General features: G+C 44.7%; 1 pseudogene; it reads left to right on the top strand.

The window, feature by feature from the left end:
* The first annotated feature begins 2,422 nt into the window (after positions 1–2,422).
* Positions 2,423–3,015, top strand: LOC148117616 (selenoprotein K pseudogene; annotated as a pseudogene).
* The last annotated feature ends 15,054 nt before the right edge of the window (positions 3,016–18,069 follow it).

Below are 18,069 nucleotides of genomic sequence, written 5' to 3' on the forward strand. Positions count from 1 at the left end.
TTGAACCATGTGTTGAACCACAAGCAGGAAACGGAAAGGCTAACTCGAAATGATATGAGTCTTTTGAGACCTCAAAGTCCACCCCCAGTGGCCTATATCTGCCAGCAAGGCCACACCTCCTAGCCCTCCACAAGCAGCCACCAGCTGGGGACCAAGTATTCAAGTGTCCAAGACTGTGGGGGACGTTTTCATTTAAAGCACCACATCCTGCAATGTGGTCACATCGCAATACAGAATGCATGCAGACATCCTCATAGTCTTTCACGTCTCAGCGCCGGCTTAAGTCCAGTCTCTCCTCTGATACGTAAGGCAGTCAGTCTCTTAGGGGTAAGCCCCTGTAAACTAAAAGAGCAAATTACACACGTCCCACACACAGTGGCACAGAGTATTCCTTACCATTCCAAAAGGGAGGAATGGGGGAGGGGAGCAAGTGAGGAAAACTGGATCAAAACAAGAGGCAAAAACAGCAGGACAAACCGCAAAACCTGCAGCTCTTGTGACCAATGTCCAAGGGCTTCGATGGCTCCACGTCAGCTTTGTTTCTGTCTCTACTCAGCTCGTGCTACTCCCTGCATGCCACTCTCCTTGGCAGACACTCCGCAGCTGTAGCATCCTCAGCATCTCAGGGTCTGTGACAGAGTCCAGCCCTCATTTCACGGCAGCGTGCAGTAGGTTTGGTTTGGATGCAAGACTCCACCGTTTGGAGACAGTGGTGACCCTCAAAGAAAGAAAGGATCCCTTGGAGATTCTTCCTAAGAGAACAGTGTAGAGCCAGTTTGTTTTCCATCAAATTCAACTTGAACTTGGGTTTCCTGAGAACCGGCACAGAGAGGAAGCCACAGCCTGGGATGGAAGAGACTTTGGGGAGGGAGTTGCCTGCTTTTAATCCAAGCACCTAGGAAGCAGAGGTAAGTGAATCGTTATGAGTTCGAGGCCAACCTGGTCTACAAGAGCTAGTTCCAGGACAGCTAGGGTTATTACTCAGAAACCCTGTCTCAAAACACAAAAACAAAAGGGCAGCCAATATTATGACCTGTGACCTCCAAGGTCATTCAGAACAAGGGAATAACTGGACACTTTCAAAGCTCCTTTGGAGCAGCAAACCAACTAGAGACCTCCACATCCTCCTCAATAGGGACCCCAAGGCCAGCTTCAAATACATCATTCATGATACACAGCTCCTAATTTTGGAGTTATCTAATTTCAAGGTGTCTTTACACTACGCTCACCTTAGCCTGCCCCACACCAAAAACCTTAACCATCACCAAACTATTCTCAAGACATTCTGTTCTCCTGTCAAAACTAAGCCATCTGCCTTGGAGAGAATAAAATTCAGTGTCGCGTCTATTTTTGTAGAGAAAACCCAACATATTGCCTGGGTTCAAGACATGCCGTTAACTCCTCTTAGGGGTTAGGAACCCCCACCCTCACCCTGGCTTCACCTGGCAGCTAACGAATATGAATTGCTCATTGCTAAATCCATTTCCCATCTTTATTCTCTCCTGTCTCATGGGACTTCCTGGAAAATAAAGAATAAGACAAAATCTTCTTCTGCCCTGTTTTTCTCAGGGTTACCAGTGCTGTGATGGAGGACCATGATCGAAGCAGCTTGGGAAGGAAAGGGTCTGTGTGGCTTACACTTCCATACACTGTTCATCACGGAAGGAAGTCAGGACAGGAAATCTAAGAGGCAGAAGCCTGGAGGTGGGAGCTTTAATGACAGAGGCCATTAAAGGCTGCTGTGGACTGGCTTGCTAAACATGGCTTGTCCAGCCCGCTGCACCCAGGACCACCAGCCCAGGGATGGCACCACCCGCAATAGACTGGACCCTCTCACATCAATTACTAATGGAGAAATTGCCCTACAGGCTTGCCTAAAGCTGGATCTCACTGGGGCATTTTCTCAAGGGAGCTTCCCTCTTCTCAGACACCTTTAGCGTGTGTCAAATTGACATAAAACTATCCAGCACATGTCCCCACCCCTGCCCAGCCCTGACAGACTCTTGCTTTCCTACTTTCTTTTTAATGGGTAGAAAGTTTTCTGCTGCCAGGTCCTCTGCTCTATTCTGTCTTCTGACGATTTTTCTAACCATTTCTTAGATGGGTTTGGCCACGATTGCCTTTCATCTCTCTAGCAGGATTCCTTATATTGTCTGAGTTTTCAGTCTCTGCCTCCTTTGATGCCTGGCCAGGTTTCTCTCTTCCAGTACTCAGGCTGCGAATGGTTATACAAAGATACTAGTCAATCTCTCTTGACCGAATTCCAAACCATTGCATTGTACACTAGATTCAATGTGGCAAATTCTCTATGGGATCCTCTAGTCAGCAATATCCTTCATTATTTATAACAGTAGACTTACTTAACCTTAACAGAACAAACCTTCAGTTACGTTACCCCATTAAGACAGATAATAAGGGCGAGTTAGGCTGGTCTCCCCCGGCGTTTGGAAGCGGGCTCCCGGAGGGAAGATGGTTTACATCTCGAATGGACAAGTGTTGGACAGCCGGAATCAGTCCCCATGGAGATTGTCTTTTATAACAGATTTCTTCTGGGGAATAGCAGAATTTGTGGGTTTTTTTTTCAAAACTCTGCTTCAGCAAGATGTAAAGAAGAGAAGGGGCTATGGAAGCTCGTCCGGCTCCAGATATGATGATGGAAGGGGGCCACCAGGAAACCCTCCACGAAGAATGGGTCGAATCAATCATCTTCAAGGCCCCAGCCCTCCTCCAATGGGTGGTGGATGAGGAAGGTAAACGTCTGCGCTGAGAAGCAGACAACTAGACATACACGTGTGTGTAGAAGGAAGCCACCACGAGAAGAGCAGCCCATGCAGGACAAGATGGTGTATGTCTAAACAAGGACTGTTCTGTGTCCTCACAGATGAATGAGGTCATGCTGGGAATTCCCTCTGCAGGATCTGGCCTGACTGACATACAGTTCTATAAATGTACATGTTTGTCTCCTTATCTTTTTGTAGAGTTTACTAAAGTGTTAATATAGTTTTAATAAGTAAATATTTTTAGGTTGCAAAAAAAAAAAAAAGACAGATAATAAGAATGTTGAACCGGTAGAATCCAGTAATACCTTGATGGGTTCCAACCTACTTCTCCTGACCTTCCACATTTTAGACCCTTAAAATGCACCACCCTATCCTTACCCCAAGTCCACCTGTGTAGCTTCCATGAACCCTAGTTATATCAACAGTGTAGGGCCAGAAGACTGCCTGACTTGGCTTCTTGGAGAAGAGATAGTCACGCAAATATTTATATTGTTGATGAGTCAGCGGGGAACATGGATGCCATTTTAGTGTTCTGAGCCATTTCTGACTCAGAGCAAGTGTGTTGTTGCCTTAAGACTCTACTGTTGCTGAGCACAATAAGACCCACCTGCACTTGTTCCAGGGCAGTGGGATACTGAACACATCTGACCATCCATGTGATTCGCTTCCCAGCTCTGCAGAAGCAGGACTTTGCATACTTTATAGTTTGTCCATTGCAAATGTACTGCAGTATACATAAACTACTTTCTAACATTTTCAGACTTGGTGGTGTGTGTGTGTGTGTGTGTGTGCGCGCGTGCAGGTGCATGATCATGTGGGTACACATCGTGTATTCTAATGTGCCTGCATGTGTGTGTATGTGCATGTAGAGGCCAGGGTGTTACCTTGGGTGTCCAGGAAAGTTACACTGACTGACAGTAAGCCTTAGCAATCACCTGTATATACACCCTGACATTGAAATTGCAGGTTCATGCTATTATACCCAGCTTTTCACCTGGGTTCTTGGGATCTAACCAAAGCCCTTGTTTATCCTAAGCCATTTCCCCAACTCTGGTCTTGGTGAGTTCTTTTGCTGTGGTTTCTCTCTCATGCACGGCACTATGCTCATGGAACTACTTTTTCTGACACATTATTATACTACTAAGTGAAAACAAAAGCGATGGAAAAATCATTAGCTGATCATAAAATTCCCTGATGGAAATTTTAGTGTAACTGATTGTCAGTTTTCCTTTGAGATACAGATACGGGAGATTGTTTTGTTGGTTATGTAAATGAACAGCAAAATGTGAGCCACCCTGTAGTGAGGGGCTGTGGGCAGGCCTGCTTTTCACCTCACCCAGCTCCCGCACGGCTAGCTTAGTCCCAGAAATAACAACACACAAATTGTATTTATTTAAGCATTGCCTGGCCCATTATCTCTAGAGAGTTAGTTACTGGCTAGCTCTCACATCTTGATTAACCCATTTTTAATAATCTGTGTAGCACCATAAGGTGGTGGCTTACCGGAAAAGATTTAGCATGTCTGACCTGGTGGCTGGCTCCATGGCGTCTGCCTCATAGCCCTCTTCCCAGCATTTTGTTCTGTTTACTCCGCCTACCTAATTTTTTGTCCTATCAAGGGGCCAAGGCAGTCTCTTTATTAACCAATAAAAATAACACAATAGACAGATAACCCTCTTCCATCACCACCCTATTATGTGTCCAAGAAAAATATATTAATCTCCTGCTTTATAAAGAGAGGCGAAAAGACATAAACTTTTGTTGGCATGGAAACATTTGGGCATTGTGCAACCTGTAAAGGACAGGTGTGAGGGAGAAGGTATGAGAGTGAACATATTTGGTAGGCTCACTTTCTTATCTTCAATGATAGTTTGAAAACATAAATCAGAATTCTAGAAACAGTACTTCATTTGTTTAGTCTGCACACCATTCTGAACGGTGTTGAAATAGCCCTTCATCTAGCTCCGTTCTGTTTGGGTTATGCTCATCCCTTTGTTGGTCTAGCCATCCTACATGGGCCACCTGCTTCTTGGCTTCTCAGTGCTCATCTCATTGACTGGATCAGGTGAAGAGGTATCACAATGCTGTACTCAAACAACTCTTATTTCACTTTATTGTGGCCTTAACATGGAAGGAGAATGTGATGGATAATTTGGATGGTCAACTTGATTAAAGAACACCTATAGCAATATTGGTGGATGCACACTTGGGGTGTTTTTTTGAGTGCGTTCCCAGAATCATCTAATTGAAGGGGAAAGGTCTAGCCAGAATGTGGGTGGAACCATCCAATGAATTAGGAGCCTGGACTTTAAAAAAAAGAGGGGGAGGGGGAAGAAAACGAGCTAAGCACTAAGCATTGGCCCTTCTCTTTCTCTGCTTCCTGGTTGGCAGTGTGGACCAAGCAGCTCCCACGACCATACTTTCCCCACCACAAAGGATTGTGCTCATCTAAACCATGAGCCGAAACAAGCCCTTGCTCACTTAAGTTGCGTTTGTCAGAAGACAGCAATGAGAAGGGTGACAAATACAAGCGACAGAGCTGACAATTCAGATGTGCCAAAGTGGAGTCATAACAAGGTCAGAGGAAAAGCAAATGTTCTTGGATTACTAAGAAAAGAAAAATAGTCATAAACTGAGGCTGCTTCCACCTATAGGGAGAACTAGGAAGTAAGCTCAGAAGTTGAGAGAGTTCAGCTGTGGTCCTCTGGGGTTGTTGAGATGTCTCTTGCAGGTAAAGCAGAGAGGGTGCTGTCTGGAGATCGCAATGGATCCCAAGTTTGGAGGCAATAAGAACCAGGACAGGATGGCAGGTAGATAGGTTACAGTAGGGGTTGGTGCTATGCCAAGAACATTAAGGAATCAAAATTGCCATGTGAAGATGCCACTGGCTTTATGCTGACTATTCAAGTGAATCTAACTAAACACCTTCACTCTCCTGACCTTCCCAATGGTGCCTGACGCTTATTGTTTCTGAGTTCAACACACAGTGACAGAATGCCTCTCTGCACTTGTTTGGGGCATCGGATAATGAAATCGTGTGTATTTAATCATGGAGAGGAGATATCATTTCATACTGTATTATTAAAGGAGGAAATAGTCTTTATTATAAAGCATTAGAATAAACACTAAAGGAAATATTTAAAGCCTTAGTTATATTGTTTTACATGAGAAATTCATGATTTGGGCTCTAAAAGTTTTACTACAGTTGAGTGAACTTTGCAATTTTCTACAGCTGCATTGCAAGTTTCATTAAATCAAATCCATTACAGACACTCAAATAGGCAAATTCGGCCTCTAACTATATGAACATGAATGGAGTTCTTTTCTTATTCTAATTACTCAATCATTTACACACACACACACAGAGAGAGAGAGAGAGAAAGAGAGAGAGAGAGAGAGAGAGAGAGAGAGAGAGAGTACTTGACTTTGCCTTTGAGTTAAATATTGATCAAAAGATAAATGCCCTTCATTCCGCCACCCAAATTTCAAATGCATTAGCTTTTGCTTCTTGTTTTGCCTGGTGAACCAGTTGAACCGGTCACTGTTCATCAAGAGTCTCACACAAGGTCTAACATTCAATTCCCCCATGTGAATGAAGGCAAATCAAATGTTTCAGGGTCTACTGTAACATGGCCACAGTAAGTCTCCCACATAAAGGACAAATCTTTAAGTTGAAAAGACTCCCCAAAGATGATAAACATAGATAGCAAACCATAAAGAAATGTTTGTTTTAAATCTTTGCATGGTGTTTTGTTGTGGTGTGCAACAAACAGAACTGTGCTGTTTTAAGCAATCAATACATTGCTTCATGCTCCTGCTGTCTGACTAATCTCCTCAGTGAGTCTCAAAGCGGGAGAGCGATCTAGCTGGTTTCTGCAGAGGAGGAAGAGGAGAGGCAGATGTTCCCGCCACAGTGATTACGTTGACAGTATAAAATCTCTCTCAGGAAGCTGACACTACAAAGACACTCGTTGTCAGGGAATCCTCTTCCCAGACACAGTGAAAAGATTCGGGATGCTTGAGACTGGAGAGCCTGGAGGTTCTCCATCGTCACCTGAGATCATCACGGGTCACCAGTTTCGTAGCAGGCAAAGCAAGAGGCAAACTAAAGCGTTTGAAGCTTGGTGGTAAATGAGGAACATTTATCTTGTGAACAGCATGTAACTCAGAGGCAAAGTCGAGTAGTGTGTGTGTGTGTGTGTGTGTGTGTGTGTGTGTGTGTGTGCAAATAACTGAGTGCTTAGAATAAAAAAATAACTCAAGAACTCTCCATCCATGTTCATATGGATAGAGGCCTAGCCTGTCTGTCTGAGTGTCTGGATGGATTTAATTTAAAGAGACTTGCAATACTGTTGTAGAATATTCCAAGAAGCCAGGTGCATTGGTCCCTTCCTGTAGTCCCTTTCTGAGGATGCTCGAGCCCAGGAATGAAGTACCAGTTTGGGCAGCAAAGTCAGACCTTAACTTGTTTAAAAAAAGAAAGGAAGGAAGGAAGGAAGGAAGGAAGGAAGAAAGGAAGGAAGAAAGGAAGGAGAAAGAAAGAAAAGAAGAAGAGGAGGAAGAGGAGAAAGGAAGAGGAAAAAAGAAAGGAAAGAAAAGAGAAGCAACACTCTTAAGTTTTTTTGGTATCCAACAAAACATGAGAAACTGCACAGGAAAAAAGCCCACGAGTCCTCAACCCTACACAAAGAACTCCAGGCAACCGAGGAGAGCTGGGAGCAGAGAGGCGGCCCTCCTTAGGGAAGAGCACACCAATCAGTAGTCCATTGCCAAACCGGCAGGCCTGAAAACATATATGCAAATAACATTATGTGGAATTAACAGGTGATATTTAGGAAATATACGTGTATACATGTACTCATATTAATGAAAATAGAAAGCATGAATTTTAAAAAAGAGAGTGAGGAGAGAGAAGGAAGGGCTTGGAAGAAAGAAAGGAAAAGGAGAAATGTTCTAATAAAATTATAATCTCAAAAAATAAAGGTTCTTTGGTAACTAACCTTTGGAGAAACTTTAATCCTGCTTATTCCGGACTGTGTTCATTGATCCCTTTGAAGTCTTAAAAATTGGGTAGAATCTTCCCAAAATATGAAATATTCAAAATAATTACAACAGAGGAAAAAATAGAAAAGAGAATAGATGTAGAACCCTTTCATGTAGGCGGCACAAGACAATCTTGGCAGTCATAAAAGGATTTACAAGTTGGGTTTATCAGATTTGATGTTTCCACGGCAGAGGCAAACAATCAGCTGTGGGAAGAACATTCTGGACTATGGGAATGAGCCCAGTTCGCAAGCTTCCAGTGAGTTCTTCCTCCAGTATTTACCGTTCAGAAACAATGGAGATCGCAAATAAGATATGACCAAACCCAGACACCCAGATGGTCTGAGCAGGTGTCTTCAGAAAAGCCTCTTTGCAAAGCCTGTTGGTGCAGGTTCCTCTGTTCTTAGGAGGAAGCTGGAGGAGCCACTGACGGAGCCACTGAAACACTGTTGTATTTTATTCGCTCTTGGATCAGATGAGCCTCAGTATCATTACTGTATTTGTCTTACGGCTGAAGGGGAAAGTGGCCTTCCCTGCATTTCTGTTTTGAAACCTCAAAGATTGCTTTCTGTCGGTGATACCAAATGTGGGTGACTCACAGGCACCTGAGTTTGGCATGGCTTCCAGTGTCGTCATGAGAACCCGAAACATGGTGTGCGCAGGGTTCAGGCTTAATTGACCAAGAAAAGGAATTCTTTTAGGGTCTCACCTCTGGGTTGTTTTGCTGTGAGTACTGAAAATAAATTCTGACGCTCAAACACTAATGTCTGACCTCACCCATGCAACAATCAGTCTGCGCGACACGATTTTAGTCACAAAGTGAAACAGGCCAGGGCCTGTGAGTGTTCTGTGCAGAGGGGAGAAGATAGGATGAGACGGTTCAAAACTCTAGGCAAATATCCTTTTGATCAATTGCAAGATTTAGAAATGTTCTGTCTTTTATTTAATCTGTAAGCCAGGTAATGAAATAAGGAAGAGGACTTTGCTATGACAAAAGATCTGTTTTCACACACACGCACCCTGATACAACCCGCTGTGTGTGTTTGTTTGTGTGCATGTGCACATGTGCATTTGTGTGTGTGTGTGTGTGTGTGTGTGTGTGTGTGTGTGTGTGTGTGTGGTGTAATAGGTTGAGGCAGAAAGATCTTGTGGGTTTATGTGTGGCCAAACATCTCACAATGAATTGGAGATGAGAAGTCAAACTTCCCCAGACTCTCCCCAGGGATGTTCTGTGTCGTCTTCACCTGTTTTTTTCTCCGGATTCTACTCTCAATAAACACTGTGCTCTCTGTCCAGGGCCAGCAAACCCAGTGTTAGTCATGATTGTCTTGCCTCACCTACATATAGGAACTCAGGTCCTTCCTCTTCTGTCTTCTCTCTCTCTCTCTCTTTTTGGTCTTTTAGCTTTGAGGGAGGGAGATTCTGCCTAGCTTCTAAGACTTCAAAGGATCCTTCAAAGGATCAACACAAGATTCAAATTCTGAGGCTTCTAATGTTGCCTGACAGTGGTGGGTCTTGACTTCAACGTAATCAGGCATCAAAGAACTCTGCTTAGAATGCTCGAAGCTGCATTGCACGTAGATCCATGCTGGACAGCCAGATGTGTGGGGAACCCACCCTGTGTGAGCGGAGGACTGGGCAGGGGGCATTTCTATGTCTGACTTCTGCGCTGTCTTCTTCTTGTACATTTCCTTGAATGATCGCCATAGCAGTTGAGAAGATGAGGTAATATCACTTCTATTTTCAGAGAGTTGAGGTCCAGGACACTGGAACCTTCGTGATTGATCCATAATGCTACAACCTTATTGTCTGCATGTACAGAAACAATCAAAAGAAAAAGCAATTGAGACGACTCAGGAAGATGTCTGGAGACCATCGCTAGAGGTACACGCCAAGCTTTGGTACTACCAAATTGAGACGACTCAGGAAGATGTTTGGAGGCCATCACTAGAGGTACACGCCAAGCTTTGGCACTACCGAATTGAGACGACTCAGGAAGATGTCTGGAGGCCATCACTAGAGGTACACGCCAAGCTTTGGCAACTACCGAATTGAGACGACTCGGGAAGATGTCTGGAGGCCATCACTAGAGGCACACGCCAAGCTTTGGTACTACCGAACTGAGACGACTCAGGAAGATGTCTGGAGACCATCACTAGAGGCACACGCCAAGCTTTGGTACTACCGAAGTGACTTTTTTTCCAGAACATTTTTATAGTTACAAATTATACATAGTTGATTTCTGACAAAGAAAATTTAAATTTAATTCTTTCTGATGGTAAAGCATTAAAAGAAATATGTTCAAGGGTCAGGGTTGGTGGCACAGATTTATAAAGCTAGCACTCAGAAGGTAGAAGCAGGAGGATCCTGATTCTAGGTCAGGTTGGGCTATGTAGTAAACCTATTTGAAAAGAAAGAAGAGGGGGAAAGAGGTGACCAGCATAAGAGGGGGAGGGAGGAAACATCATGGGGGGGAGAGGGAGAGAGAGAGAGAGGGAAGGAGGGAGTTAGGGAGGGAGGGAAGAAGAAGAGAGAGAGAGAGAGAAAGAGAGAGAGAGAGAGAATGAAGAGAGGGAAGACAGGGAAGACAGGGAGAGCAAGAAATCATGAAAGAAAGAACCCCCACCCTTGAAAGGCAAGCGTCCCCCCCGCCCCGCATTCTGTGGTATCTCCAGGATGCTCATGGACCAAACACAAGCCTGCGCACGCCTGGATGTCTCGTTCCGCAGAAGGCTGGTTGTATGGAAACAAATCCCAGATCGTTCTGTCCCGGCTGCTTGTTTGTAATTCAACAGTAATTCCCTGCATGTGGATCCCAGCTGGTCAGGGGCAGGTTGGAGGCCTGGATGAGGAGCAAGCAGCACTGTTGGCTTTCCTTCTTGAGACGCATGTAAAGGGAGGGGAAAGGCGGGGTGGGGGGGCGCAGAATCTACTATTATCTTGTTCAATTCCTTCGTGGTCCTAATGGTTTTGGCTTCCCTCCCTTTCCCAAAAAGAAAGAAAAGTTTGGGAGAGGGGACTGAGTTGTCATGTTACCTAGAACTCAAGGACATAAGTCAGGACATAGCTTGCTGATTTAAATCCTGGGCTGCTTCCCTATGTTCTTTTAAAGTCGTGTGGCCTGGAAACTTCCACAGATCTTTATGAATGATTACTGAAGTTACTTTGGCAGAATACTTTCACTAAACTCATTAAAAGCAAAACCTTGAAAATCAGGGCTATTTGGCTGGATTTGAGTGAGCTACTGCCTCTTTCCCTGTTCCTTGACATGTGTGGAAAAGCTTGGTCCCTCCCACATGTGCACTAAATGCGGTATCTTCTTAGAAATTAAAACTCATGCACTTGAGAATCAGAATTCATACGTGCAGCAGTCCACGAGAGAATCTGATTCAAAAACAGGACTTGAAAGGGTTTCCAGGCCCTGAGGGAAAATTGGCTTTTATTTGGCAGAGGCTTACTGAATATGAATGGCCAAAAGTGAATATTCATAAGTTCTCTTTTGTCTTCCGGAATACTGACAGTTGTTAGGTCCTGGTTCCTTAGCTTTTCTGGGCTGGGAGGCAAGGGGACCTTGAGTGATGGCAGATACCACGCCAAGTTCTGATTCTGCCATCATAGCGAAGTTTCCCCGCCAAAGGGGATCCATAGATGCAGCAGGCTGGGCAACCGCATCTCGAGGAGGGAAAGACCCTGAATCTCTTTTGCCCATAGATGTTCAAGCTCGGGCCAGCTTTGCTGTCTTATTTCTGTGCACAGGTTGTGTTTGACTCTAATGGGCAAACCACAGACCGCTGGAGAGTGAGTCACACCTGGGGCCACGAGGCCCCAGAAAGGGCTCAGGTCACAGGGTCATCCAAAGACGAGGCAACTGTGCCATATCCAAGGACCAGCCTGTTGAGTTTCCCTTTGGTCATTTTTAAAGAACACTGCCTCGGCTAAGGACAGTTTCCAGGGACCCTCCTGTCAAACAGAGCAGCCAACTGAAGCCCTTGGCTTGGGCTTGGTTATAGAGTATTAATGTGACGGGAACTTCATCAATAACAAGATCAGCGTGGTATGTATTGTATTATACAAACTATACACTTTTTATTTTTTATTACCCTTTATAATATGTGTTGGTGTTTGGCCTGAATATATATCTGGGTATCAGATGTGTCCTTGGTGCCTAAGAAAGACAGAAGAGGGCATTTGATCCTCTAGACATTGCGCACCACAATGTGTGTGCTGGGAATCAAAACTGGGTCCTTTGGAAAAGCAGCCAGTACTCATAATTGCTGAGCCATTTCCCCAACCCTTTAAACTACACTTAAAAGACTAAAAAACCACTAACTTTCATAATATTCCTCTTTGTAAAACGCCCATAAATTTTTCTGCTAACCTAATCTAATTACACAGATTATGGGTAAACTGTCGTCTCTAGGAAAACTGCAGAGTTTTCCATTTGGAAATAAATATCAATAGAGATATGCATTTTGTCTATCTGGTTAGGTTCATTGTGTAGCCCAGGCTGGTCTCAGGTTCTTTGGTCCTGGAATCATATGTGTGTGCCGATGCACTCAGCTTGGATTTTAGATCATGGTTGACAATGAATGGATAGCTCAAATTTCAGAAATGAAAGCTACCCATAAAAAGGGATCACGGTGTATCTGTCCGCAGACTTGCATCCTGGTGTGGAGGCTTCCAGAACCTCTAGACAATACTGGCCAACAATGGGAATTCCAGATACTACTACTATACATACTTAGCCTGAATTTCTTGAACTCATCCTTGTGGCACTAAGTCAGGAATGACCCCGTGATGTGGAAAGTGACATTGATCTCAACTCAACCTGTGTCCCTTACAAAGGGCAGGATGTCAGAGAAACAGCCCCAATGCCTCACATTCCTAAGCTTTTAGTCAAGAGTTCACAGTTCATAAAACCCCTAAGAGCAATGGGGGTTTTCTGGATGTGAAAGTTTCCTGAGACACTTACGGCAGAGCCAGTACAGGAATGGGCCCTCTGCTTTCAGGGGGACAGTGCACATGCTCTCTGCTTCTCCTGCCCCTTGGCCTCCAACTGCTGACCACCCCCCTGCTTTGTCATTCATCCCTTGTCCCTCCCACATCGTCCTTTAGGGCCTCTGCTCTTCTCATTGCAACCCCTGCTCAAATAACCTTTTCAGGACAATGACCCTTGGGGCTCCTCTGTAGAGGCCTGTGGGGATCTCCTGGGTTGTGTGGGGGGTTACCAGAGTGTATGAGAACAGCAGAGGGTAACCACTTCCCCTTTTGGTCTCTGTGAGGATAATCCCACAGCACATTTCGGGAGGTTTCTCCGATGGGCCAAAGGTTAGCTCTGGAGCTGTCTGTGACTCTTTCCTCATGCCTGCCTGTGAGTCAGACTACACCTCCCCGACACCTCCCGGGACGTACCAGCCTAAAGGCTCCATGTGTTAGGCGACAGTCTTGAGCTGTAGGTGTATGATAAATAGATATGTTTCCAAAAATGAGCAGAACACCCTTGTGCAGGTTCCAGCAAGCGCAGGTCTTTCGTTTTGTGCAAAACTCAAATTCTCAATTTAGTTTTCAGCATCCCAATGAGTACCTTGCTCCCTGCAGGCCGCTGCCTTTCTTCCTAAGCAATTGGCCCTGCTCATCACGGCTTGCTGGTGAGTCACTTGTTTACGTGCCTAATCAGAGAGATAAATCGGCTGCAGAGAAGGTGGGTGTGGGAGGAGAGGGGAAGCTATGTCGGAGGAACAATGCAAGTGGAGGGAAGGCAAACTCAAGCCAGGAATAAGCCCTGTGAGAAGGTGCAGGAGCTGGAAGGTCTGAGGACGGAGTCCTGGTGAAGCCTGGCTTTGTTTCCTGGCCCGCCCAGCCAAGACAGTCAGTAAGACAATGGGAAGCGAAACTCTAGGGATTACAGCAGATGATATGTTACATGTGAACACTCTAGAGCAGATGGTATGTTACATGTGAACACTCTAGAGCAGATGATATGTTACATGTGAACACTCTAGAGCAGATGATATGTTACATGTGAACACTCTAGAGCAGATGATGTGTTATGTGTGAACACTCTAGAGCAGATGATATTCACATGTGAACACTCTAGAGTAGATGATATGTTACATGTGAACACTCTAGAGCAGATGATGTGTTATGTGTGAACACTCTAGAGCAGATGATATGTTATGTGTGAACACTCTAGAGCAGATGATATTCACATGTGAACACTCTAGAGTAGATGATATGTTACATGTGAACACTCTAGAGCAGATGATGTGTTACGTGTGAACACTCTAGAGCAGATGATATGTTACGTGTGAACACTCTAGAGCAGATGATATTTACATGTGAACACTCTAGAGCAGATGATATTTACATGTGAACACTCTAGAGCAGATGATATGTTATGTGTGAACACTCTAGAGCAGATGATATGTTACATGTGAACACTCTAGAAATAACACAGGGAGCAGGAAGATTCTGCCCTGAAAGTGGGAGGCACTGCCAATGAGCTGGTAGCTTAGAATAAGTTCATATAACAGAATTTCAAACACCCTGCAATCTAGAAGAATCTTCTAAATTCTGTCTGTTCTCTGGGCCCATTCCCTCCTGTAAACATCATTCGATACCCTTTTTAAATTTCCTATATCCCTTCAATTATCTCTCCCCTGTGAGGATTAAGTCTCAAGCACTTGACCTTTTCCATGTTTTCCTTTTGTCTGACCCTCGTGCACACCAATCAGCTCGTAGCCCTTTCCTCCCGTCAGCCTGATGTCTGTTATTTCCTTCGGCAGACTCAGTGACTGAACTTTCAGAGAGTGCAAGTGCCAACCTCCCTGCGTTAAGCTCTCTTACCTCTTTATCTCTTGGAATCTTCTTGTTCCCTAAAATTAAATCCCCCAGCAATGTTCCCCCGCCGCCCACAGCTCTGCACCTGATGCAGGATCAAAACCTTAGCTGGCAGTTCAAGTTCAGCCAGTTGAGTATCCATATTTCCTCCACCGGAGAAAATTGATGAGGAAATAAAAGCTGCGGGAGAGAATGGGGAAGCCAGGGAACAAAGCCAAAGCTGCCTCTACCAGGGAAACTGTTCAGGTGAGATGGTCCAGAGGCTATGCCTGGTTGTCAGAAATATTCTTGTGACGTGCCCAAGGCTTCAGTTCCCACCTCTATGGGTATGCCACTCCACACCATGGGCGCCAAAACACCAGCCTTGTTGCCACTACAAGCTGCCGATCGCTAGCGCACTCTGTCCCTTCCGAAGAAGTTATGCAACCATTTTGCACACTTTGGCGAATGTGTGTGTGTGTGTTTGTGTGTATGTTTGTGTTTGTGTGTGTGGTTGTGTCTCCCACAAAGAGACTTTATCCAAAGAGACAAGGTGGACAGGAAACCACAGGGTTATGCTGGGTGTTCTTGCAAGCCTTTTATCTTGTGGAGATGGTTCTTGTTTTGTTTTACATCTTTATCTCCATCCAAGCTGGAGGCAGGGAGATCAAAAGGACTCGACGGATCTTACCGTTTCCTTTGCTTCAGAACCTAAGACCATAAGAATACTTTCTGAACGCAGAGGAGGACCATGCCCGTCTGTGAATCGTTCAGTGGGCACGCACGAATCTTTCATCCAACAAACTGTTGTGTCGAGTGACTGGATTTACAGCATTCAGAAACAGACGTTGTAGGTGTTTCTTATAAAACCTTCGAGATCTGGCAGACGTCTAGTGAAAGTTGAGCCACTGAGAGTCCACATTCACGAAATAGCTACTCTCCCGTCTCTGTACGGGAAAATGCTTACAACTCGTCTTCACTTGTTCCTGGGGGCCTTAGAGGCCCACTCGCTGGTTTTCAGAGCCTCTTTCGGATTGAATGCTTCTCTTGAATGAAGGAAGCAGACATTCCAGGCATATGGAAAAATCTCCTTTATCTCAAATGGGATGTAATGGAATAAAAATGTGCCCGTAATCTTCAGTAGCGAAAAGTAATCATGAGACATACAGATAACGTCGGACTTCAGCATTGTTGGCCAAATCCTGATGTTTCTGACTCCTAAGTCTTGGTAGGAAATGCCAGTTAATAAATACGTGAGAGGAAGTGCTGATTCATCTTGCTGTTCCCATCATCTGGATGCTACTGACCACGGTTTTGTTTCATTTCCTTTTCCACGCTTTGCCCCCTGCAATGTCAGGCAACCCTGAGCTATCTCTTCATATAACTACCAAAATCCACATGGCTAAAGGTATCTCCAGTCTACTGTGGACACTCAGTTTCCCCTTCCTGAATAAAGCTGGGGTAGAACTTCTCTGTGGAGCCTTCTTTCTTCTTTGGCCATTCATTGCTTTTGCATTGTGCGGTCTTGACTGGCCCATAGCCTCTGCCTGTAAGTCCCTTGACGGCCTGCAGCCTGCGTCATTGCACAAACGTTACAATGTCCTAATGCTCTCTAGGTTTTAGCCTAGTCATCTTTAATTTAATGTCTGTGTGTGTGTGCATACACACAAGCCTGGGATTATGTGCACCACATGCATGCAGAAGCCCAGGGAGGTCAGAAGAGGACATTGGATACCCTAGAACTGAAGTCACACATGGCCGTGGGTTACCGTGTGGGCAATGGGAACTAAACCCAGATGCTGCGCATGAGCAGGAAGCACACTTAACTGCCGAGCCCTCTTTCCAGCCCCCTCCCACTCATTTTGAAATGGAGGTAAGATGACAGCCAGCTCACGGGTCAGTAGGAATGACAGATATGTATAGCTAACATAGACTGTGTCAAGATTGCCCTAAGTGTTGCTGAGGATTACTGTGTTTGTTCTTCACGACTTCAGCATGGTTATTATCCCATAGCGAGGCAAATAACCTTACTCACGTACACTCAGCAAATGATGCCAGGGGTGGGGTGCTATCAGAACTGCCCTTGTATTCAAAACAATATCCACTAAATCTGTAGCAGAATATATGACTTAAATTCTTGCTCACTGAGTGTTTATTAATTAGTTCATTTTCTATAGCTGTACTATATTCTTTACAATTCTGCCCAGGCAGTAAGAGTGGAAGCCACCCAGATACTAGACTACGTCCCATGTTACTCGGATAGTCATAGGTTCCTGAAGTCTCTCCAGGTAACTAGTTTCTCATCCCTCTCACCATAATCACGAAGTCTACGCAGGATCAGGGAGACTGGCATCTCTCTGCCCTGCCCTGCAACCATCTAACGCATTTGAAGAGTTCCACAGACTTCTGATGAGTGAGGAGGCACACACACACACACACACACACACACATACACACACACACACACACACAAGTCTGCGCAATGCAACAGCTCTCCCTTTGATCTTTTCTCTCTGGCAAGTGGCTTTCTCCTCACTTCTCTTTGAAGTGAGTCTCTGCCTGAGCATTTCTCTGTAATCATCTCCTAAAGAGTGATGGTGACATTACAGCAAAAAAAAAAAAAAAAAGAAAAAAGAAAAAAAAAAACCTTAGCAGAAGCCCGACACAGCGTTTTTCTAACCACCCACAAACTACTCAACAAAGCTCTATAATTTTCACTATTTTGTTTAAAACAACAAATAACCCAGTGAACTTTTCACGGTACTAACGGCAGTAAAATACTTGCCTTGTCAATCACTTCATCAAAACACGTGGCTGAATTGCTTATCATGTCCATGTTGATCTGTGCTTCACTATGGCGAGGGGACTTGCTTTCTTATGTGTTTCTCTGTTTGCAGCAGTGGCTCTCTCATAATCTAACTAAAAGTTTCATTTTTCAACTTACCTTCGAGAAATCTGGAGAATTTTAAGTTTCTGGCAGATGGAATGGCGCTCCGTCAGATTCCCCCAACCCAACTATTTTCTGTTTTGTTGAGACAGCTCTGAGGTAAGCACAACTTCATAGATGTATTATTAGCTCAATCGCTAGGCATTGGCTGCATGACTCCACCAGCACAGTGGGAACTGCAGTTAATGAAGGTGACTCAGAGGGAGCCAGGAAACAGACAACTCACAAAGCCAAGTCTCAAGGAGAGCACCGCCATCTTGTCTTCAGGCTCCCACAGTGCCTCCGTCACCTCAGGATGCATCTGCTGTGCCCACCCCACATTCTGCAAAGCCAGCCACCCGAATTCCAGGAAGAGTAAGACAAAGAAAGGATTATGACGTCTATCAAATTTAACTTAATTCTATTGAAGTCCCATGTTGGTGTACTTTAAAATATTCATAATATGTCCAGAGAACAATATTCTTTCATAGTGCATCATAT

The sequence above is a fragment of the Myodes glareolus genome, chromosome 27 (assembly GCF_982192425.1).
Source record: "Myodes glareolus chromosome 27, mMyoGla1.1, whole genome shotgun sequence".
Taxonomy (NCBI): domain Eukaryota; kingdom Metazoa; phylum Chordata; class Mammalia; order Rodentia; family Cricetidae; genus Myodes; species Myodes glareolus.